Here is a 25673-nt window from a genome sequence, read left to right as displayed (position 1 = left end):
TGAGATCTTTAATAAATATTATAACAATTAATAGATTTAATAAATGTAAATAAATGTAATAGATATTTGATTTAATAAATATATATATATAAAAAACACAGTTGTACCTTTTGCATTAGGAACCACATTTTACATTGAATAAACAGGTGATTATAAACAAAAGTTGAGAAAAATGTTTTTTAAATGTAAAAAATAAAAGAAAAAAGAAGATTATTTCTAGTCACAATGAAATCAAAACTGACAATTCTTTATTTTATAGAATGGTATTATGGAGTATTTATCCGTGTGCATAAAAAAAAAAATGAATGTGTCTTCTTTTTTTTCACCGACGTGAAGGCAGGCCAACAACCCAACAACCTGTCACTCACACGAGATCGCAGCAATTAGTAAACGACTATGATCCAATCAATCCCGAAGGACAAAATCTAGCCCGCCCAACAATTTTTCTTGTTCAATAAGCTGTTTCACTCAGTTATATCACAGAACAGAAGACAATGCAAATTTCTGTTTCATGCTTTTGAAACAGCTAATAATTCATTATAAAAACCTAGCAGTGCAAATCTTTTGGGTTGATTTGATTCTTGATTCACAGGTTCTTGATTCAATTCAAAAGCCATTTTTAACATTTTTGAAGATCTGCAAATTCAAAATGATTCATTTGAAATTAAATTCGATTTGATTTAATCATTCGTTTCTCTTTTTAAAAAGCTCAAACTGTGTTTATCCTCAATTCTAGTGAACCCTATATATGATGTAGCCTGGATTTTACATTTATCTTGTTTCATCTTCCACAAAGCGAGAGATGAATTTGTCCACAGAGTTTGACTGGACAAACTGTTTTTGATGTAAACAACAAAAGACACGTAAAGTGCTCTCTCTTTCCTCTGAGCAGCTGATAAGCCTGTTTATTTAGATATGCACAATCATAAGGTTAGTTAGAATTTGTGATTCTCGTTTAGCATTGTTCATCCTGATGCCCACAGCCTTTGCAACCCATTTTTTGGTCACGACCCAGCAGATTAGAAGCACTGCCTTAGAGTATTTACACACACACACATACACATGGTTGAGTTAAAAACACCCAGACAGTGTCATTCTCTATCAAATCTCACTCTCTCTCTCTTCTCTAGGTGTCTCTCGCTCACACACACAAATGTGTGAGGGTGTAGAAAGCACACAGCCTATATTTAAAGAAACATCGTTTACACCCTCCTCACATAGACGAGAGAGAGCAGAGAGGATGGCTGCTGAAAAGAGACAAAAGCTAAAGATTACAGATAAACAGATGAATATGGCAGAAGACTGACAAAGAAAGCCAAAAGGAGAGACAGAGAGAAATAAACGAGAGGGAGGGAGGGAGAAGATGAGTGTTTGTATGTAAGAGATAACACAGGTTGAAGTGTAATAAATACTGTCCAAAAACAGACATTGAAAAATAACCCCTTCATCTCTCCATTTCCCTTTTCCTCCTTTCTCATCTCTCTCCATCTGTGCTTCACTTCTTCTTTCTTTTTCCTCCTCCTTCCATCTGTCTCTCTCTCTCTCTCTCTATATTTTCCCTCTGGTATTCTCTCACCTCTACACGCTCTCCTCCGTCTCTCTGCCTCTGTTACAGTCTCTCTGTTTCCTCTGCTGCATATGTAGATGTCTATTTTGCAGCCCGATTAACATTTCATTGGCACTTAACACCCTGTTGGTTCCTCTCCAATGTCCAGCTGTGTGTGTGAAGCAGCTGGACTAAATGAAGTCCTTGTTGCTTTATTGATTGGTCAGGCTGCACACATTTATATATTTGATGAAGATTTGGTATGATCTGCAAACTGCTGGAGCATATTTGCTTAATCGTAGTCTGGCGGTCTGTGGGGGTGGGGGGGGGGGCAAAATATTGGTTTATGGAGCTCAATGGAGATGGGTTTCAACAGAATTAGAATTCTGATAAAAATTACATTCATTGTCAAGATTCTAGCTTATACTGCACTTTATATTAATATATAAGGAAAAGTTTATATCGTAAATGTATTTTACACAGCAAAATCATTTTCTTAACCAGAATTTTTAAGATATATTCTTTGAAAATATTAGGTTAACTATCTTAGAAAGTTGTTTCAAGTAAATGTCTTGTTATACGGAAGTTTTTTTTGTGTGTGTGTTAGATTTTATTTGTATTAGTATTTTTTTATTTTTTTGCAGCACAAAGTACTCTTGCTTTTAGCTTTTGCAAAAATTATTATTATATATTATCATTGTGTGTGTGTGTGTGTGTGTGTGTGTGTGTATATATATATATATATATATATATATATATATATATATATATATATATATATATATATATATATATATATATATATATATAGCTGTAGATGAACAGATGAAGAAAAGTTTGAGTCAGTATAACCATTTTTTTCAACAAGAAATTATTATTTAATTCAACAAGGAAGGACACGGTACATTAATCAAAAGTGACGGTGAAGACAAGAAGTTTCTATTTAAATTAAATGCTGTTCTTTTAAACTTTTACTTATCAAAAAATGTATCATAGTTTCCATAAAAATATTATACAATAATCTAATATATAATAATATTATATTATATAATATAAATAAATAATGATAATAATATTTAATCATATAATAATATAATAATCAGAAATGTTTCTGGAGCACCAAATCAGCATATTAGAATGATTTCTGAAGGATCACGTGACACTGAAAACTGGAGTAATGATGCTGAAATTTCAGTTTTTCAGTCATTTGTAAACAGTAATAATATTTCACCCTATTACTGTTTCTAACTGGACTTTTGATCAAATAAATACAGCCTAGGTGAGCATAAGAAACAAACCAAAAAAAAAATTTTTTTTTTTTTTTTTAAACATCTTATAGAAATATTTTTTGAATGGTAGTTCACAAACTCAAGTCAACACTTGTATTCAGCTGTATGCAGTACATTAGTAGGTCATTGGGAGGGTTTGTCGACATGACCCTCTCCAACCCCCCACTCAATGCCAGCTGTTGCCCTATTACTGCCCCAAACCAACCACTCACACACATGCACTGCTGCCCCATAACTGCCCCCCTGGGTGTGAACGCCCTTATCCTTATGACATTCACCCTCCTTTTTCATCCTTTCCTCCTCGTTTTTCTTTACAGTTCTGCTGACAGCCTTTCACATTAATATATTTAATATTAATGATACTGGAACAACATTATTGTTACAAAATCATTATTAAATTGAGCACACAAACTATTTTTTGCTTGCTTGAGTTGCAGGATCAAGCTAAAATCAAGAGTTCCCATTAAGATGCTATAGCAAATCTCCTAGAAAATATAATCAAATGTAAATATTTACATTAACGCTGGCTGTTATAACACACAAATCATCTATCACTCTACAGCAGATGAAGAATTCGTTTAATGACTGCAAACCCAAAATCAGTTCTTGAAGGAGTTATTCTTTCAGTCTTTTTTCTTCCTCTTTCCCGCTCTTTTTTCACAGTTATTGTTGGTAATGCCGCCCTCCTCTCTCTGCTTGTCAAACATTGTTAGTTCACTATCTCACCCCCCAGAGAGAGAGAGTGAGCAGGGGGCAAGAAGGGATGAAATGACCCAGAGAAAGAGAGAGGTGGAGAGAGAGAATGGTTAGGTATGACTGGCTGCATGTGATTCCCAAGCTCACTTTGTTTCAAACAGGATTATGATGGCCAAAAAATATTTTCTAAGTAAGCTGTTCACTAGCTGTTCTGTTCAATATATTGAACTTATCTATGATGGCCAAAAATGCTGTGTATAGGAAGGACGCTTATACATTCAAACATGCATTTGATGCCCCAAAACACTGCATAGACAGACAGCTTAATAGGTTTTTTTGAACATTCGATAATGCATTCAATGCTCAAAAATGTTGTCTAGATAAAGAACTCCATTCCATTAAATGTTTGCAGGTCCAGATTTTAAGGCACAACAATGCTGTCTAAATTTAATCAAACTGAATAACCAAAAGTGGGCTCACTATTCTCATTACTGTAGGTTCAATTTAAACATTCAAACCTATGCTGCCCAAAAGTGCTGTCTATATTTAAACATATGATGTCTGAAAGCACAATAATTTCCATTTAAATGTTTTGAATATCCAAAATTTATAAGGCCCAAAAATAGGCACCACAATTAAATTAAACATTCAAGCATGCAAATGATGCACAAAATGCTGCCTAAATAAAAAGTAGCTTAGTTGTTAGTTTGTTTGTTGGTTTGTTTGTTTGCTCACTAAATTAACATCAAACATTCAGACACGCCCAATGATGATGCTCAAAACTGCAGTCTACGCCTTTGATTTCCAAAAAGGCTGTCAAGGCAACTCAATAGCTTTTGAGACAAAGCCAATGAAAAAGAGCATTTAGTGCTTTGGCAGGTATTGAGTGAATTGCAGCCAATAAAGCACTTTGAGAAATAAGAGGTCGATTACAAGGAGGAGGAGATATGAGCTCTTTATCAAGCAAACAGACACACGGTGACCTCAGCCACCACAATGCCACCATAAACATACTCGCACCACTAACAAACACAGCAGTATAGACTCAACTTCCAGCACTTTCTCGCTCACTATCGCACCATCTCTCTCTCGCTCATACGCACTCCGACAGACGCCAGGAGCCTAGAAGAGACTTGTGATGGATAGAAGCAAAGAGAGGAGAGAACAGGGTCCTGAGGGAGAAAGAGAGATATAGAGACAGATAGAGGGAGTGACAGTGAGAGGTGAAAGAAAAAAATGAGGGGGGGGGGGGGGTAAACCATAAATTAAATCATTTTAGAACAAAGGAAGAAGGTTGCTATGCAACCATCCTGGGGAGGTTACCAGGGGCAACTGCTATGACCTGAAGCTTGACCCTCGAGACGAAGCGACCTGAACCCACATTCACAACACAACCTGCTATCCGTTTATTTGCTTTGTTTTCTTTCATTTTAAGGAAAAGACAGAACAGAGAAAAGATTAAGCAACACATCAAAATCAAGAAAGCCTCAGTGGGAGTTTGCTATGTATGGAGGCCAATTTTATATATGCTGTGTGAGTGTGAATGTTGTGTTTACTTAGCTACAGTATACATCAGGGACAAAATTACCCACCAAAGTTATAGCTATATCTGACAGAACCTCCTGCTGGGGATGTCCTCAAAGGTAAGAATGAATAATAAATAATGTTGGTTTTAGTCTAAAATGCAAAATTGCTTCTTAAAGGGGAGGCAGGCTTCAAAATTAACAATCACAGAGGATTAAATGTGAGCAAAATCTGGCCTTTGCAAAAATAAAAAAAATATATATTAAAAATATCTCACTGATGAAAGTGATGGATAAGTTAAATCAATTAAAAACTCATTATTTACTTGATAAGATATCTGTTGCATTTCCTAACTATATATATATATATATATATATATATATATATATATATATATATACTTAATATATAATTGTATTTTATTGTATTTATTATTGTATCATATTGCATTCATTTATATAAAACATATGTATATAATTATAGAAATACTAATCATTTTATATGTATGCACTATTGTCAAAGTGACTCAACAAAACATAGCGCCAGACTAGATGCCAGACTTGAATTATCTGATATTTTGGTTTGTGCCCATTAAGTTACAAAAACACAATCTAATCAAAATAGATGAAGTCCCTTTTATTTTTAAAGCATTTTAGTCACTAGCTTATTAAAAAAACAGACATTAATGCATTATGTAATAAATAAAACCTTTTGTAATTTAATTTCCAGCAAAAACAACTAGATTGTGATATATACCATTACTGTGATGTAGCATTAGTCATACTGTGATATTAGATTGCATGCCACCCACACCCATCAGCATTAAATAAAACAACAGAAGTCTATAGTATGTCTTCATTTAGCTTGGTAATTGTGTTTGTGTGTGCATGTGTGTGTGTGTGTGTGCATGTTCCAAAGTTGGCTGGTGATAGAAAAGTTGTACGATGAGAAGAAACATCAATATACTCTCTCTCTCTTCGATTAGAATCAGAGTTATTTTGTTCTCAGAGAACTGAAGTATGATGAGAATTATTTCGGACGGCAGCACAAAGGCTCCCTCAGCTCTCAACCGAACACACAACAGACCAAAGCAGCGTTCACTGTAAGCAGTCCCTCTCTCATAATTACCACACACACACAGACACAGACACACACACTTCATGTACGACTGCACGTACGTGTCGAAGTGGACAGACTCAAATGTAAGGTTCACAACAACACACACACACACACACACTCATGCCACATAACAGCACACTTGCACAAACAGACACTGCATTTTTGGACAGTAGGGTTCCACGTATTCATTCATAAATGATAGCATTTAAATACGCACACAAATCACACACATACAGGACATAAACCTACACTCAGGCTAGTATGAAATATTCAGTGCACTGCACAGTGCAGACCACACTTCCCTGGGATAAGACTTTAAATGGAGGGATTCACTGCTCTCCTCAGCAACACCTCTCTCTCTCTCATCCCTCCTTTTTAAACAGTTCTCTTCTGGTTTTCCCTTTCAGTTCTTCGCTTTAGTCTTTTATGCTCTGTGCATGCAACTTGGCCTCTCTTGCTTTCTCTTTCCCTCAGTTCTGTCACTATACATCCTTTAGTTTCCATGATCTCCCTCCCATTTCTCTCCTTCGTTCTTTCTCTCTCTCGTTCCCCAGAGTCTGACAGCAGGAGACTATTACACTCACAGACGGAATCTCTCTCCTCCAATTTCTCTCTGTCTGTCTGCCGTCTTCCCTCTCTCTCTCTCTCGTTCTCCCCCTTGTGCATTCGCTGTCCTATTCCCTCCCACTCATTCTGCTCCATCCCTACTTCTTTTTCGCGCTGTCTTTTCCTGAGTGGATGTAATTGGTATCTATAGGACACTCCCTGAGAGCGAAAGAGAGAGAGAACTGACATACACTGCAGAATGAAAAACAGACAGCACAATACACCAGAGCAAACACACCATGCTACACCGGAGCAATCAGGACCAAAACAACAGATCAGAGCCATCAACAACACAATGGTGCAAACAAACAAACATATGCACAAATGACATCATGCCAGAGCAAACAAGTACAAAACAATACATGCAAGTAAACAAACATGATACTCCAGAAACATCAACGACAACAAAAAACAGAGTGAACAAGCTTCGAGAAGTTCATTTTATTCAATAGTAATATATTTCTGTCATAATTTCTTCAAGTTAAACCAAACGTTTATTTTGGCGGTTTGAGTTTTAATGGGTATTTGTTGGTAGTTTCTCTCAAATGAAACAGTGAAAAGCTTGTGATGTGACCTTCAGATCAGCTCTGAAGATTAAGTTTATGTGTTTGTGTCCTCATACATTGAGACGGCAGATGTTGAAAACACTGTGTGCATCACGTGTTTGTGTAATAGACTCAACCATGGCACTCTTTCACATATACTTGCAAAAAACACAGACTTATGAGTGGCATGCACTTACTGGTTGTTGTTGCATTCATTTCTGCTGTATGATAGGCTGTTAGATTAAAACGTCCGGAGCTTATCATCATTATTGACATACATTTTATCGCTATCTGGATATGATAGCATTTACCACCCAGCCATGTCACAGCTCAGTCGAATACTCACTGATGTTTCATTTCAGTATCAGAGCATTTCCAATAAAACTGCATGAGAGAAATAATAACGCAAAACCAATGAATGTGATAGCATTGCTCTTATAATTTCATTTTGAAAATATTCAATAAGACAAGGCTAAGTTCACATAAAATTCTTACTGGTGCTGATACCTTGGCAAACTGAGCCCAGTTTCAGCATCATTGAGATATTTTCTGATCTATTGAAGAGACACATGAGAGAAAAAATGCCTATTCTCTACCCATAATGTCATTCCAAAGATTAATCACTTTCACAAAAAAAAAAAAACTAACACAAAAGAAACTGATACACAAAAGCAGATATTTTAAAGAATGTTGAATCCCACTGGACCCTATTGACTTTCACTATCCTGTGTTTCAAAGAAGAATGAAAATCACACAGGTTTGGAATGACATGAGAATGAATACTGGATGACAGAATTGTCTCTTTAAGACCCTATTTGATCTCCAATTATTCACTTTCATGTCTTAGAGAAACAACTGATATATCGAAAAGATCTGATGGAGGCAAATAAACATGATGACACAAAAGCATACAAGCATAAAACAGCATAAAACACAACATAAGGCAGCACAGCAGTTCAAACCTGCAGCTTAAACCACAGGATGTGAGCAACATCTCAGCACAATACGAGAGCAATGTGCAACACAACAAAAAGAGAATAAAGAAACAACTTTTTAAGGGCTTGAGAACTTTCCATACAGAATGATACTTGAGAAACAAGATAAAACACCAGGAGAAACCTTTTTGAATTATTCTGCCCAAATGGCCAAAAGAAATCGATTCATGCAAACCTGAGAGACGTTATTCAATGTCCAAAACAGAACACAGCTATCAAGTGTGGAATACCACATAAACAGACCTGAACAATCCTACTGTGGAGCACCACAAATTAGACCTGAGAAAAGTGCTGTGGAACAAAGTGAACTATCTGCTGCAGAGTCAGGCCACGCCAATCTACTGAAGAGCACCACAAATTGGGCCTAAAGAATGTTGTCAAGAGCTCTGAATTACATGCTATTTGTATTCCTTCTATAGAGAATATAATGAATTAGTTTTTTTCTCGATACCAACATTTCAGTATAGTCAGTCAGTACCAATACCAGTAAATTACACAATTCTCATTGACCAATTTCAATGTATTATTTTATGTTCATAGTTTTTTTTTTTTTGAAAAACTATTTGCAAATAAAAATATAAAATATTTAATTAGTTAATTATTAACGCCCACAATAACAATTATGATACATTAAAACATTACACTGTAAGAAGTAAAGATGTAAAATAACAGAAAATCATTATCTATTAATTTTACACACATGTCCGTTAACCCTATACACAATGCTGTGAAGTACAAAATACTAAATGCCTGTTAATAAAATAATAATAATACAGAAAATTCCTTTAAATACAGCACATTCGGCCCTATTTTTATTTTTAGGCTTTGGATATTGTTCACTTAATGACACAAAGCATTAAAATGATCAAATAAAAATCAATTGATAAAACTAAACTATCAGAAAACATAAATAACTACAAACACAGCAAGATTTAATGCACGGATCGCTTTTGATACAACAAGTTTTGTCCTTTCTGTTGCTATGGTTATCTTCAAGTCAGATTTTAATGGAGTTGTCACTCTGTAAACTTTGCAGTGTGTACTTAGCATGAAAAATGCTTTTTTATTAAAATTATCTGTAATAAAAAAATTTTTTTACATTGCACAATGAAACTTCTAACTACATTGTGTTTACAAAATGATTTGTGAGCGTGCAGAGCTCATGAGCTTATAAAAAATAAACTCTGGTGTATTGAGCTGATTCTGACTAACCTAAATGACTCTGGATGGCCATGCTTTGACATGCTCAACAGACATGTTTGTCTTAACACTGCAAAAACACATTGTTAACAGAAATCTTTTACACCCTTCACAAGGCACTAGCACAAATGCGCACTGAAGCGTTTGAAAGCAGCCGCCTATTAGTGGCTACCCAATTGTTCTGGTACTCAGTATTATCAATACTTCCAATACAACAGAATATGGTGTTGTTACGTTGGACAAGAGTACTTTGGACAAGAGTAGAATGTACAGTATACTTTTCATAGTATGACACTGTGTACTGACACCAAATGATACAGTAATAAAGTTCAGTAACATAAAAATTTAAAGGAGTAAACATAACACTCAATATGGCAGTTGTACTTCTGATTTACAGTTTCAATCAAGTTTACTTATTTTGTTCTTAATTTACTCAAAACTCAATTAAAATGTAAAATAGCCATTTTTAATTTCAAGATACTGCCACTCACAGAATTAAATATATGCATAAAGAGGCTGTATAACAAAGGCAGCAAGGTCATGTTGCTTGCAACAGTAGAAACAATATTGCAAAGTTTAAAATTATTATTGTTGCATAATGTGCATTGTTGCACATAGTCTTCTAAAAATATTATAGGCAATATTCAGTGTACCCTGCAGAGGTATAGAGGCATCTATGATATTCTTAGTATGTGTGCTCAGCCATCATGAATATGGACGTATGCATTTCTAAGGGCATGCGTTACAAGTTCTGGATATGAAATCATCTTTACTGCTGGTGTTCAAAAAACATCAAGAAAATCATGCGGACTGAACTAAAGTGTGGGTGGAGGTCTCTTCAAAACATCTTCCTTAGAGAGTATTGAGTCCAAAAGTATTCAATTAAACCCTGAAACTATAAAACTTTCCATCTAAATTACACATTGACCATGAAACGGACATACTGAGCTTTTCCATTTCAAGAATCACCATTAAAAATAATATTATTATTAGGTTTAACATAACTAAGGAAATGAACACTTCAATAATGACTAGGTTTACACTAATCCAGCAATTCTGTTTAAAATCATTGTTATAATTAATCCCCTGATCGGGTTTAATATAATAAAAATATGAATCCCATGATGATAAGCAGAATATTAAAAATTAATCCCCTGATCTGGTTTAGAGTAATGAGAGGTACACTTGACTGAGCAAAATGAAAAGCAGAGGAGACAAAATGTGTGTGTCATAGTTACTGAAATGGAAACATGCAGAGCCCTGAAGAGGAGAGTCAGGAATCACATTTACACTGACTTGAGTCAGAATGAAGACAGGTCATGTTCAGCAATAAATTCAACATTTTCATGATCAGTTTAAACCAAAACCATCCAGATAAAGACAACACAAATATAAAGACACAAATAAGGTAAGAAAGATGGAGATATAATTTGAATAGCTATGGTTGAAAAATGTTTCGCTTCTCTTCTTTAGGTAGAAGAGAATATTATAGCTGCAATTCCTCACAACACATGCATATAATGAAACGCGCTGCAAAATCATCACAACACATCCATATAACGAAACGCTCCGCAAATCATCACAACACATGCAAATTAAGAAATGCTGCAAACCTGCCACAAATAGCACTGACCACAATGGAGATTTTTCAAGGAGACCCCAAAAAATGTCGGACCCGGATGGGATTTGCTTATCGTGCAGTGGCTACAGGTCAGTGGAGTTGTTGGTGAACTGAAAGGTGAGTTTTTTTTTTTTTTAACACCCTGATTGCATGATTCCTTTATCTTTTGGATATTATTAGCCTAAATAAGCTGATTAATTACATGATTAAATGTAAAAAATTACTTAACATGGCTAACTTTAATATCCTCAGCTAAATATAATTTCAAGGTTAATGAAAATAAATTTGTAATGCTTCATTAATTGTTTCTTAATGTGCATGTGTTGTGAGGATTTGTAGCGCATTTTGTTATATGCATGTGTTGTTATGGTTTGCAGGGTGTTTCGTTATATGCATGTGTTGTGTTGAATGCAACACTTGTGTTGTCAAACTAATGAAGATGTTTTCTTCATTTGCTGGTGTTTTTTTTCAGTTTGCATGTGTTTTCTTAAGTTCCAGTGTGTTGAGCATTCTCGGCCACCGTACAGACATCTCTATGTGCATTTGACTAAGTTTTCCATCCAACAGCGCTGCTGACTCTTATTTAATACTGCTTGACTGCAGGCAGTGTTCAAGGTGAAGTTTGAAATTAATCCAAGGAAAAGAGTTTACATTTAATCCATGGTAAAGAGCTTAGTTGTTCAGTTATCTTGATGATGCTATGTCCCTCCTTATGAGAGAGTAGTATTTCCTAATGAGAGGGTAGTATTCTGCTTTCTGAGTAATGTATAGTGCATACAATTTTAAATAGTATATGAATCATGCAGCAAAAAACATGGATGTCACATGACCTTATTACATGAATATCTCCCCAATATCAATAAAAGAATAAAGCTATATCACATAAAACATCCTAATGTTTTGCATTAAAAAGAAAAGAAAAGATGTTTAAAATGCAGCTGGTTTATTCATAAATAAAGGTCAAATCAAGTAAATTACTGGAATACAGCTTAATGGGATACAGCAATGCTCTACAGTGTAACCATTTAGTTGCACTAGCAACTGAAAATTACTATGTGCAACATGATAAAATGTTAGGCGTAACGGTGTGACTGACCCAATCAAAGTTAATAAATAGCTGCATACAGGTTTCAAAATTAACATTTTGCAAGCTCTGAATGCAAGTAAAAAATGTGAAGGCTGCAATTTAATCATCTTTATTAAAGTCTAATATGCATGTTATATTGTAGCACATAAAGGGATAGTTCACCCAAAAAAGAAAATTCTGTCATTAATTACTCACCCTCATGTCGTTCCAAACTTGTAAGACCTTCGTTCATCTCTGGAACACAAATCGTCCCCTTGGAATTATAAGGTTCTACCTGCATTCCGAGTAGTTTTGAGATTTTGAGCTTCAACGTTTTTGTATTCCATTCGACTGTATAGATACAACTTTGATGATTATTTAAATAAAAAGTCCCAAAATGTACAGAACGTTAAAAAATCTTTCACATAATATAAATAAGTTGTCACTGAATAAGAATATGTGAATAACTCAATTTTGACAAAAATGTCAGATGGAACCTTATAATTCCAAGGGGACGAAATTAAAGTGCCCCTTTTCGAATATTACCTTTCATGCAGTGTGTTATGTAGCTGTATGTGAACATAAACTATCTGCAAAGTTGTGAAGCCAACAGTGCATGATAAACAAAGTTTGTGTCTAACAAAAAAAAAGTTGACTCGCAATCGCCTAAACAAGTCATCAGGAATTTGAATCTTGTGCTTGTGAATCAGTCTCTTATCGATCAGCCAGTTCAACTGTTTCATCATCAGACTCCAGCTCAAATTGGTGAGGTAAAATCGATACTATCTTTTCTATGTACTGACAAGTCTCCAGGGCTGTCATTCTGTCATGGCAATGGGCATTTTGTTTCCGACATGCGCTGTACGCGGTAGACCAATCCACCTATCCATCTCCATGGCTCTGGACCAATCACAAAGGACTGTGCCATCTGACCAATCACAGCAGTGAGGGCTCACGGAAAGGAGGGGTTTAGAGAAACTGATCCTTTAAACTGCTTTGCATGAGTTGTTTACGAATCATTTAGAAATGAGGTAAAATGAAATCTGTTTTTTAATAGTGTTTTTTTTTTACTTTGCATGCATGTAAACCTGTTTTAGGAGACTCACAAAACAATATTAATAACCTTTAAAATGGCATAATAGGGGCACTTTAAGATATTACTGATGAAATCCGAGAGCTTTCTGACCCTCCATCGACAGTAATGAAATTAGTACATTCAAGGCCCAGAAAGGTAGTAAGGACATCGTTAAAACAGTCTATGTGACATCAGTGGTTCAATCATAATTTTATGAAGCTACGAGAATACTTTTTGCGTGCAAAAAACTATGACTTTATTCAGCAATTTTTCTTGTGGTACTCTCGTGAATGCACGGCAGAAACTGACACGGAAGAGAATAAATTGTTAGATACAGTTCTTTAAATTCTAAAAAAAGTTACAAATATGAATGGTATTATAGTGTTAAAACTAAAATTAAAACCATAAAAAAAAAAACCTTAAGACAACTTGTGGAATGAAAAAAGAGCATCTTAAGCACACAGAATAACATAAGTGGACTTTGCACGATTACGTAATTGTGGCATCCATAATTGTACTCGTGATTAGAAATTATATTAATTGTGCAGCCCTACACAGCAAATATGTTTTTATAGTGCCTGTCGGAAACATGTGTCATGCATGTGAAGTACTTCATGACAAGTAACTTACTGACAGAGTGAACTTCATTCAGTGCTAGCTAATTAATTCTAATGAGTATATAAATAGATCTCTCACCTGCTTAGGCGAGAGAGAGAGAGAGAGAGAGAGAGAGAGAGCTAAAGAGGTTGTGTGTGTGTGCACTTCCAGTAATAGTTGGTATGGTGCCCAAACATTAAAGGAATGTAATGTGAACCATCCAAGCGTATGTCATGTGATTTGTTTAAAGCTGTGCTAAAGAGAAGAGTGTGTGTGTGTGATTATGCTGTATGATACGACATGACAAAGTGTGAAAACCCTTCATCGCTCATCTCTATCCCCTCCTTCTCTCTTCTTTCCACTTTCTTGGTTCCCATTCATCTTTTTCTCTTCTATCCCTTGTTCGCTCTACTGCCACCTCTGCTTGCCTTATTTCCTCTCTCTTTCTCTCCAGCCTGTTTATTCTGTCTGTCTGTGGTCCCTTTTTATGTATCATTCATTCACTCCTCAGATTAGAAACGCTTATTACTGCTCTTTTGTCTCAGCCCACAGAGACGCGGCTGAATCAGACACACGCGCACGCATATACATGAACACAGGTTCATTGACAGGTTCGTACTCATGTTATTTTCTAGCTCATATCATGCAACAAATGAAGATTTAATCACAAGGCAGAAAAAGCCACGGTTGGCACTTACAACTCTGCGGTGAATTAAACCACACAGTGCACTTCTCAGCGCTGACAAACCTGGTGAATAAAACAACACTGTAGAGCAGCTGAGACGAGCAACACAGCGGAGCTTTCAGAGTGAAACTGCTGAATAAAACAACACGGCTCTTTCATCCTCAGCCAAACTGATGGGTGACTCCACAATGTGCTGCTTTCATCACAAGCAAATTGCGTGTGAACATCTGAGGAGCGCACATACACACATTTATCTCAAACACGTATGCGCACACACAGCTGACACTTTTAACCCGCAGACAGACTACTCTCTTTTTTATACACAATTCTCTCAAACACACACTTAAAAGAACTCATGTTCGATAATTGGATCTGAACAATCTAAAAGCAGAAGTGAGACAGAGAATGAACCAAACGGGCTAAAGGTTAACAACATTCATCATTATAAAAACATACAAACGCATGGCACTCTCTGGCCGATAGCTGCTGTTCAACAGACTCGTGCTGATCCCGTCTGATCTCATCTCTCCCCACTTATAGACAGTTTAATCAAAAACACAGTGCTGTGCAGGAGCTCTGCTGTCCTGTTAGATCACAGGAAGGGCGGCGGAAAGTGACTGGCTACAGATAGGAGATCAGTGGAATCAGAAGCGAGTGCTTCGGGATGTGGTTAATTTGATGTTGGAATTGTCTGAGAGAGTTCCTGAGAGCAGCTGGTTGGTTATGTTAGAACTGAAATCTAACTGATTTTCATTTCTTTTCTTTTTTTTTTGCAGAATGTAATAGGAAACAGGAACAAAACCAACCATCTAAATTCTTCAAACTCAGAACGTTATTAACTATACTTTTATTTCATTTCTAACCACTTCCAATTTGGAAAGGGGGCCACCAAAAGTTGGAATGCAAAAAATGCTACTTCTACTTAGAACGAAGCAAAATTAAACGTTTGGCTCAGTCTATGTTTGGTGCAATCAGTCTCTGTGGCCAAATACAAATATGCGTACTTTTGCAGAACATGCAAAAAGCTATATATTAATTAAGTAGGGCAGATCTATCTATCTATCTATCTATCTATCTATCTATCTATCTATCTATCTATCTATCTATCTATCTATCTATCTATCTATCATGTGTATGTACTGTATGTATGTAGATTAGGGGTGTTGAAAATATCAATACATGTGAGTATCGCGATATTTTTTTTGGCAATACTGTATTGATTTTCAAAAACAGAATATCAATATAAAAAAAAAACATACAAGATTCATGGCAGTTGTTTAGTTTTGAGTTCATATCCCGACCACTAGATAGCAATCTTCATCTCTGAACTTGCAATGACAGGTAATACTAGCATTAAAGGATTAGTTCACCCAAGAATTAAAATTTGTCCATCTTCTACTCACCATCAAAGCATCCCAGGTGTATGTGAATTTCTTCTTTCAGAATAATCCAATCGGAGTTATATAAAAAATTGTCCTTGCTCTTCCAAGCCTTTCAATGGGGCTAAGCGGGTGTTTGTCATCAACAGTTCAAAAGACGGGAAATAAGTAATAAAACGTCCCTCACATGGCTCCAGGGGCTGAATAAAAGCCTCCTGTAGCGAATCCATGCATTTTTGTAAGATAAATATCCAAATTTCAAACGTAATAAAACATTTTTTCTCAATTCTGCTGACTGTTGGGAACTGGAAGACGTGCAGGTGGATGATGTAGTATGTCAGCACTGCGTGGTTAGTGACGAGCACAGAGAAAGAACAAAACAAAACACCATACACAAATTATAAGCACAAAACGAGGATTTGTAAAGAAAAACGACGGAGGATTTCGATGTTAGCCAAGAGGTTTTTATTATGTTTAAAATCTGGATATTTATCTTACAAAAACATATGGATTCACTTTATTCACCCCCCGGAGCCATGTGAGAGGCTTTTTATTACAGATGAGTGTATTTTATTTCACGTCTTCTGAACTGTTGACAACAAACCCCCGCTTACCCCAATTGAAAGGCTTGGAAGAGCAAGGTGAAAAACCAGTGAAGTCCAAGTTGAAAGGTTCTGATAATGTTCAACATCTGTATTTATTTTATTGTTTTACAATTTTTTTGTTTTCTTTAGGAATCTTGTAATAACTTTTTTCTTCATTAATATTAAGCAGATGTAATTTTTTGTTCAGATCGAAATGTTATGACATTGTATGTCACACTGCAAGCACTTTAATTTTTCCCCCTTTACTCATACTGCACAAAAAGTAGTTTAATAATGTTTAATGTTACAGGGACTGATTATTGCAAATGCAGATCTAGGGCTGTGCAAGTAATCGCATAAGATTGTCATGCACATCTCATCAGTAAAGCTGGTACCGTGATTAGTAGTAAAACACCATCACCTGCTTTCAGATTGGACTACGGCTCTGTGTAGTTAATGCCGCTCAGTCTGAAAGCAGGTGACGATGATTTACCACCGAACCGGTGTTCTGTCGGTTTGTCCTACCCTGTCAGATTTTGCTTCCTCCCATTAAAACAGTGGGTAGTACAATTCAATAACGAAAAATGCTACTGTAAAGTTATGGTTTATTAACGTCTACACCTACCACAACCCTAAACCTAGACTTACAGTAATGCAAATAACGTAATGATGTGTTATATTTGCGGTTGTAGCTAGAAAGGATACAGTTACAGGAAACCAACCATAAATATTTTTTCTACCTATTAGATTGTGTTTTATTAAAGTCTACACCTACCCCAACACCTACAGTAAAGAAAATACATTAAATATTGTTGTTCAGCATGAGAAAAGGATACAATATTGATGTGCGCAGTAAACCCTGGTAGGAAAATCTGATTGGTAGGATAAAATGTCAGGACACCGGCTTTACAGATGAGATGCGTAATGACAATTGAATGCAATTAATTGCACAGCCCTATACAGATCCCAGTGTGTCCTGGTTAAACAATTTTTATTTATTTGTTTTTGCCAAAGTTTGCATATGGTGGTGTGTTCTTAATGACAGCTTTCCTAAAAAATATATCCTATTCCTAAAAAAAGAAATATCCCAATATATTGCCTTGCTTACAGTATTGCAATGTATCGCAATATATCAAATCGCAACCCCTGTATCGTGATACGTTTCGTATATTCAGATTCTTGCTGATACACAGCCATAGATAGATAGATAGACAGACAGATAGATAGATAGATAGATAGATAGACAGACAGACAGACAGACAGACAGACAGACAGACAGACAGACAGACAGACAGACAGACAGATAGATAGATAGATAGATAGATGGATGGATGGATGGATGGATGGATGGATGGATGGATAGATAGAAAGAAAATATCTCTGTTTACTGAGGCTGACTGTTGGCAGTTATTTCATTGTTTAGGTATTTCATTGTATCGATACGTTTCGTATCGTCAGATTCTTGCTGATACACAGCCATAGATAGATAGATAGATAGATAGACAGACAGACAGACAGACAGACAGACAGACAGACAGACAGACAGACAGATAGATAGATAGATAGATAGATAGATAGATAGATAGACAGACAGACAGACAGACAGACAGACAGACAGACAGACAGACTGATAGATAGATAGATAGATAGATAGATAGATAGATAGATAGATAGATAGATAGATAGATAGATAGATAGATAGATAGATAGATAGATAGATAGATAGATAGATAGATAGATAGATAGAAAGAAAATATCTCTGTTTACTGAGGCTGACTGTTGGCAGTTATTTCATTGTTTAGGTATTTTTTTTTCTGTGTCCTTGGTCTTAGGTGAAAAGTTTCATTGATTTAGCCTTGGAATAGATTGAGAGTGGCTGACGCAATCAGTTAAAGACTGAGAAAAGCCGATACTATCAGAGAGACAGACAGACAGAATCTTCTAAAGTGATCTCACACTCGCTGCCAATTCTGAGTTCTTCCACAAGAACTCAGAAGACTGAAAGTACACCTTGAGCAAGAGGAGAAACTGCTTGTGACAGTTTAATCAAGATGATGTCCAGAGCACTGTATAATAACTTGCAACTTATTTATACAACATTATCAAACATTAAAAATGTTTATTTTTTATTTTTTATGATTTAATCCAATATAAATATAATACGTAAAAATATTAAAGTTTCTAACCACATCATCAATGCAATCTTAATGGCTTTGAAACCTTCGAAATAGTAGTGTTTTCTATTTCGAAAAATGTTTCAATGCCAGTGTGAACATACTGTCATGCCATAGAGCATCTCTTAAACCAGAAACTGATGATAGACTTGTGTTCTTAGATAAAAACTTGAAACACTTGAATACTTTACAGTATAAAATGTAGTATGTGAATTGCATTGCTCTAAAGAAGCAGTCAGAACGCACTTTCTTTTTTCATAGTGTTACATTTTTTCTGCACTTAACATTTTAAATGTGCTTAGAAACAATAGGCATACCTGTTCTATCCAAATAGAAGGAAATAACCTTTTCAATTATCCTAAAGCAAAAGCAAAAATTTTGAGATATAGATATTGATTATCATTAAAATTTGGAATTTTAGGTACATCCCAGCCCCATATTCATACTGTTATTACCTGCAGAACTTTAGAATTTGTAGCAGCAGTTAAATAAACCAAAATATCAGCACTGCACTCAACAAGTACTGGGTAAAACAAAACCAGTATTGTTTTTAAAATGTTGTAGGAACACATTTCAAAAGCAAAGGTTAATCTACTAAATACATGCTCAGAAATCATCCAAGGAACTTCTAATATCTTCTATAAATAGGAGATAATTGGAGAGAAACAGAAGCATGGCTTGGTAATGGAGAAGAGGGTACGACCTCAACTGTGCACAGGTATACCTTTCCCCACAAACAGTGAAGAAACACAGCTGAGAAAAGATCCTCACCTTTTTTTTTTTTTTTTTTTTAAATCCACTTTAAAAAGGAGCAGGACATAAAGTGCTCATTAAAGCGTTGAAAGGCACTGCACTGTTAAAACAGAAGCAGCAGAGAATAGGCTGATTGTTTTCAAGCATACAGCAAACATACAGTAGATCCCCTTTGCTAATGATAACTTAACTAATCATAGTCATCGCGGCAGAACAGCAAGCCATGGGATCATACGAGGTATAAACACATTTACCAGCTCATCTGTGGTTTGTCGACAGATCGTATTATCAATGATTGTGGATCATTTCCCAGAGGAGAATGACCTCTGCTTAAGAGCTTGTGATGCATCTTACTGTCAGAGAACCTGGTAAGCATTTCCTGAAATCATGATTCATAAGATAAGACCTTCTGTGGAACTGACAGGGTTCCCTGCTTCTTCTTAACACTACGGTCTCTTCCTTTCTCCCCCTCGCTCTTGGTTGCTTCCCAGGCCTTCTGCTCTACAGAGTTACATTTCAGCAGAAAAATGCTGGCAACAAAAACAGAGAGAGAGAGGAAATGTACAACAAATAGCCAAAGGGTGTGTGAGAGAGCGCGAGAAAGAATCAGCAGTATTAGAAAAGGTGCCAGCAACAAATCTGTCCTCTGAGTTAAGTGAGCCACTGGCACTTACACACAGCTCTCCCGCCTCTAAATCTCATCCACATTAATGATTGGCCAGCATTACCGCCCATTGCTTAATCGCTCATCATTATTGGCCACATCTGAAGGAGCCAAGCCGCTCAATCAAGCCACAGCCGCATGTTACGCTGAGGTAAGGAAGCAAACATGCCAGCACTTTCAAACGGATCGCATTTCCCAGGGAGCTTTGCAGTGGTAAACACAGCCCCAGGGCACTCCTGAAAGCAGGAAGTGTGAACCAACTGCCAACCGGCTAATTGGAAATGCTTTCCTTCGTTCGAGTTGACACAGCCCTCATTCCTGTGGACCCAAGCTTGGTTCCGCAGAAACTTTGAAGCCCACTACATGGTCCCTTTAGCTTGCTGCCATGGCGCAGGCAGGAAAGAATCAAGTCCATGTTTTTATTCATGAAAAATATATCACTGGCGATGTTGGCTGGATAAAAATACCCGCGTAAAGTGGGCCAAACTGCTTTGAGTACAGCATTGTGATGTTTGTGATTCCCAACATTTAGCTTGGAATGTTATGATGTCATCAGAGCCATGGATACGCTCTACCTTGTTTTGGGCATTTGATAAGCTGTTATTGCTGATAGTGCTACTGCTACAACACTTTCTTTTAATTGTATAATTTTTGTTTTACTTTTACAAATAATTATGGCCAATAATGACGAGCGTTTAAGCAAGGTAACCTTAGTGTTAAGAAGAAGCAGTGAACCCTGTCAGTTCCACAGAGCGTCTTATCTTATGAATCATAAGAAAAACTATAAATGGGATCTGTCTGTGATTGGACAGCTCTCTGCCACCTGATTCACTTTTAGATAAGGCTTCAAGGCAGATTTTTTCAATCTATTAATCTACTGATAATTTTTTCCTCAGTTAGTCGACTTATCGAATGATTATTTTTTCCAATTAGTCGATGAATCTACTGGTTTTATTTTCCATTTATACTAGGGTTTTTTAAATGCTTGAAGCTGATTCGCTGACGAACATTCTAAGCCATGCAAATATTTTCACTGAAACGCATGGCGAACATAGTTTCAGGCAGCTCTCTTGACCACATTACAGTTCCATATCACTTCGCCCAAAGATTTCAGTTATTTCAAATGTCCTTACAGCCTGAAACAGCAAAAGAAGCAAAACCCTACTACACTGGCCAAACAAATAAATATAGTAAACAATCAGATAAAAATGACAGATAATTTCAGTTGTTGCCACAAAATTACGTTTTATTATGTACGGAAAGCACAGACTCTATCTCTCTCCCTCACAGACACACATACCATTTGCATATACACTAACATAAGGGCTAATGTTGTTAGCGCTACTCTGACAATTTTATCAGTAACATCAACTTAAAAACATCATGACTTCTCGCAAGCGAGGTAACAACAGTGCTTGCACTATTAGTATAAATTTCATTATTAGCAGACACTGCTGCAGAACACGAAGGAGACTCAGAAGTAATTTAGCTCTCTCTCTCTCTCTCTCTCTCTCTCTCTAACAACTAAGATATTAACTGCAGTCTGCACGGCTCAATCCTCCGTTACTAGGTCTAAAATGACGTTTTGGAATTAGCAACAGAGGCACTGGATGAGAAGCGGAAGAAATACTCACAATAGCAGTTTAAGTACAAAAAATGGACAAATGTCTTGAAATATATCATCTGATCGTGATCTTGAGATGTGGTAACTTGAGTTGTGGTAACAACAAAAATAATAATCCTACATAACCATGACATACAGCAGTGAACACACACATGAACACCCAAAGCAGTGGGCAGCCATTTATGCTATGGCACCCGGGGAGCAGTTGGGGGTTAGGAGCCCTTGCCTTGCTCAAGGGCTCCTCAGTCATGGTATTGCTGGCCTGAGACTCGAACCCACAACCTTAGGGTTAGGAGTCAAACTCTCTAACCACTAAGCCACAACTTCCCCACAAAAAAATATGGAGCGCTTCATGGATTTACGTGTCATCCTTTCGCAGGGGCCATGCTAATCTTCTCTGTATTGATCCAATTTTTTGTATATGTGCCGCCGTGGCGTGTATCACCATGATTGTTTCATCTTTCATGACTTAACTGGGTATTTTGAGATAATTTTGTGTGCATTTGTACATTTGTGTGTCCCAAGTGCAAGGAGGTGCCAAAGTAAACTCAATTCTATGTTTGTGTGCTTTCTGACATGTGCATGAGTACAGAATTGACATGAAACACATGCGTCAGTCTATAATGGTTAAACTTTGCAATTAATCCATGTACCACATGCGGATCCGTACAAATCATGGATCAGCTGTTGAACCCCTATCCATAACACCGGAAAGTTTAATCACAATTGATAGCATGATTAAACAGTGAGTTCATCTATCAGATATTTTAAATAACCAACAACGACTTTCAATGTTTTGTAACAAAGTGCAGGTAGAGTATGTGTAAATCAATACAACTAATTTCTCCATCATTTCATCCCTACTTTCAGATTTCTGATTATATAAACAATTAAGCTCTGAGTAAATCAGAGAAAATATCAATCCATTTGAGGCCACTGTGAATCTCTGTTGCAGTAAATCCATAACAATCATTCCCATTTGGCAACAGCAGTCAGAAAGGATATGTGATGTAATTTTATGGAATGTTTGGAATGAATCTCTGTTTTTCTCCCCACTCCCAGATTTGTGTTTTCCCAAGCAATGAATTGGTGGCTGAGGACAGGATAGTGCATTTTGCAAAACAAGTACGCCACAGGGCAATTCATGGTTTGGCATCACTCTATTGCGAAGAACACAGCTCTCATCCTACAGCCCTGTAATACAGATAGCATCTGTTTTAATAGCTTTGGATCTCAGCATCGTGTCAGAGTAAACATATTGTATGCTGATGAATCTAGGGCTCGGCAGTATCAGTCTAGAGTTACTTAGAGTTTAGATGGAAGATAACAAATTAGCAATAAGGAATTATCCACAGACTGTGCATGCGTACAATGTACAAAGAACATTCACCCCTTAGCAGAACACACGCTTACCAACTTTTACACTGAACATCAAATCAAGGGCATCAAATGAAAACTTTTTTTTAGACAATATAGCCTTATGGCTAAAACTGTAAAATAAATTGGTTGCCTTTCAATTCATGTCATGAAATATGAACTGAACTGACCACACCCAACAGGAATGTGATTTGAAATTAAGACTGAACTCGAAAATCACCTTAGTCTACAGAAGTTAATTCATTAAATATTTATCAATCCATCCATTTAAATAACAAATATTGCTTAAAAATGGCAAATATATACAAGTTCAATTTATTGTAATACTACTTCCTTACATTCAAATTGATATTACAATTCTGAATCCTGTTTGCTCCGTCAATTCAAATTTAGGATCTGAACTGGAATTTAAAAGGCATTCTCAATACAATTTCACAGCCCTGGATTTTCAGTGATAAAATTGCATTGTTTTAAGATTCAAATTAAGGCAATATTCCGTGAGTTTGTTGCATCATCTCATGAATATGCATTGCTGAAAATTCCTGAAAAATGCTCATGTCCTGATTAATGACAGGAGATCTGTATCTAGCCTAGCTTTTAACAGAGGAAACATGAGAAGATGGAGCCAAATGCGCATTTAATGCAATCAGATAGCCACTCTTACATCTCTAGATACAACCATTTTGAACTCACAGAAGTCCCAACACTTAACCTTAATCTAATAGGTCAAGCTTCTCTTGCTTGTACACAAGCTCTGCACAAACCCCTTAACACGAGATGGCTTTCTAAAGTGCAAAAAAGGTTCACATAGGCAGAAAAAAAAGAGAGAAAACACACCCTCAGTGCCCACTTCAGTTTTTTGGAGTAGACTCTCAATTGTATCACTTTCTAACTCACAGATAAGCTCTAGTACTAGTGAGAACGTTTCAAGCTTTGGGAAACTACATTTCCCAGGAGTTCGTGAAGGGTTCTAGAGATTATAGACAGGAAATAATGTCCTCTCTATCACTTTGCCTGTCTTACTCGGGGGTTCCGGCATGTTAACGACGCCAAGACAAGGGTGACTTTCATTCTCCCCCACCTCTACTTCTGTTTGTAGGTGTACTCCACATCCAGAACCACACACAATCTCAAACACACCTACTGATCTCACGCCATGTCTATAAAACCCAGAACAGCTATACTCATTACACTGATCTTTATCCAAGTCCTCATTGAAACAAGACAGCAACACTGGTGCTGGGCCAGGAGAGCCAATTCAAATTCATTACGTACCTCAGAGCCTCTGTCCCTAGATTCGTTTTTTGGGGGGGGGTTTCACAAACAACAGCTTTGATTGGAAAGGACTAAAGGGAATCAGTGGTTCTGTTATGAGAATCTTTGCAAATATGGGACTAGAACAACGTTATTTTATCTTACTGTCAACTAATTTGACATTAAGTCAGCCATCACATCCAAACATATGAATTTGTTTTTCTTTTCTCATTATCTTTTCATCTTTAACACCAGTCTATTAAACGATCAGCAGGAGGATTGTGGCAAAAAATGGTAATGACCACATGATTGAAAACAAGGAACCGCTTTTTGTGTATTAGTCTATTGAAAAGGCACATACTTCAATCAAGCACATTTTTGTCCTATACTGTATATTACATCCCATGCTCTTTAAACTTACATTTATGCATTTATCAGTACATGACAGTGCATTCAAGAAACAGATTGACCTATTGTTTCATGTATTCCCTGGGAATCAACCCATGATATTGCCATTGTGAGCACCATACCCTAGCATTTGAGCTACTAGAACTCAGACAATTTCAATTCTTTTTTACAGCATTACAGGCAATACCTAATTTCGACTACCAATTGTCTAAAACAAAACTGAAATATTTTTTTAAAGATTCAGCATCACAGACCTTGCAGACTTTGACAATAGTGACTGACATTCTCACTGTAATTGCCTGAGAGCTTTGTTGTCCAATGTTATTAAAAATGGGCTCCCAGGAATTGCCCAATGCCAGTCAGTTTGGAGCTTGATGTTTTTTACAAAGATCTTGCCATTTTGGTGTGCAATATGCTTCAGATGGTCAGCGAGCGGCTTGGCTCATAGGTATGCATTCTGTCTATATGTTGGAAAACATAGCTTTTGCTGTCCCAAAACCTAGAAAGCTGCCAACCTAGACCATATTTTAAGACATTACAAATGTAAAAGCTGTTCTACATCTGTGATGTCTTATTGCCTTACCTCATTTCAACCAAATTCTATAGCATGTATTCTTCTTGGAAAGTAATGTATTATGAAAACATCGTGAAAAATTTCTTTTCAGCTGAGATGCTACCTTAAAAGGCACTAAAAACTGCTTACTGCCTCTTGGAACGGAGCTCATATCTTGAACAAAGACAAAGTACTTTAGAGAACATTTTAAATCAATATATCTTTACATTTACAAACACTGTTTATCGAAAAACATACTACAGTTTGTTTACTGTAATAGAATACTGTTTAAAGATATGACCACTTTGGCACATCTAGCCGTATTGACAGCACACTTAT

The 25673-nt window shown here is 36.4% G+C and overlaps 1 protein-coding gene and 1 non-coding gene across 2 annotated transcripts in view; both read right to left on the bottom strand.

Moving 5' to 3' along the window:
* Positions 1 to 25673, bottom strand: part of LOC132096130 (cell adhesion molecule 3-like) — a 60010-nt gene that overhangs the window by 29977 nt on the left and 4360 nt on the right. The gene's annotated exons all lie outside the window — the stretch shown is intronic.
* LOC132097022 (U6 spliceosomal RNA) lies at positions 22077 to 22180 on the bottom strand. The gene has a single exon (XR_009422630.1). It is a non-coding gene; the product is annotated as a U6 spliceosomal RNA (small nuclear RNA).

The sequence above is a fragment of the Carassius carassius genome, chromosome 20, assembly GCF_963082965.1.
Source record: "Carassius carassius chromosome 20, fCarCar2.1, whole genome shotgun sequence".
Lineage (NCBI taxonomy): Eukaryota > Metazoa > Chordata > Actinopteri > Cypriniformes > Cyprinidae > Carassius > Carassius carassius.
This window is presented reverse-complemented; position numbering and strand designations above follow the sequence as displayed.